Raw genomic sequence first — 573 nt, 5'->3', positions numbered from 1 at the left:
GAGCCGACGTATTACCCGTGGTTCAGCCCTGGTCCGAGCCGATCGCGTAATTATGCGCTCCTTGGAGATCTTCCCCATCGTGATCGACATACTTGTCGTTACGAGGGTTCTTCTTCCTCGTTTTTGGGCCTGCATCTTTCGAGGATGATCTCGCCGACTTATATTTTTGCGATAAGATTTTCGTTTCTTCCTCGATCACGATGTAGTCCGTCGCCTTGTGGAGGGCGTCTTGGATCGTCCGCGGTTTTTCGAGGGATATCCATTTTCTGAATTTCGACTTGTACTAGAGCGCCTTTCTGAGCGCATCGATGGCCACCTTGTCGCTTATCCCGCTGACCCTGGACATTACCAACTTGAATCGGCTGATGAACTCGCGGAGGGGCTCGTCTTCCCTCTGGGACAGACTCCAGAGATCGACATTAGAAGTTTTTCTATCTATGAACATAGAGTATTGCTTGAGAAATTCCGATGCAAGCTGTCGGAAACTTCCGATAGAGTTTCGCTTAAGGCGCGCGAACCATTCGAGGGCTGCTCCTTCTAGATTCTCGACGAACAGGCGGCAGTAGCCGGCGT

Source organism: Brassica oleracea, chromosome C2 (assembly GCF_000695525.1).
Source record: "Brassica oleracea var. oleracea cultivar TO1000 chromosome C2, BOL, whole genome shotgun sequence".
Lineage (NCBI taxonomy): Eukaryota > Viridiplantae > Streptophyta > Magnoliopsida > Brassicales > Brassicaceae > Brassica > Brassica oleracea.
The sequence above is the reverse complement of the archived record's forward strand: the minus strand, read 5'-3'. Positions refer to the sequence as shown.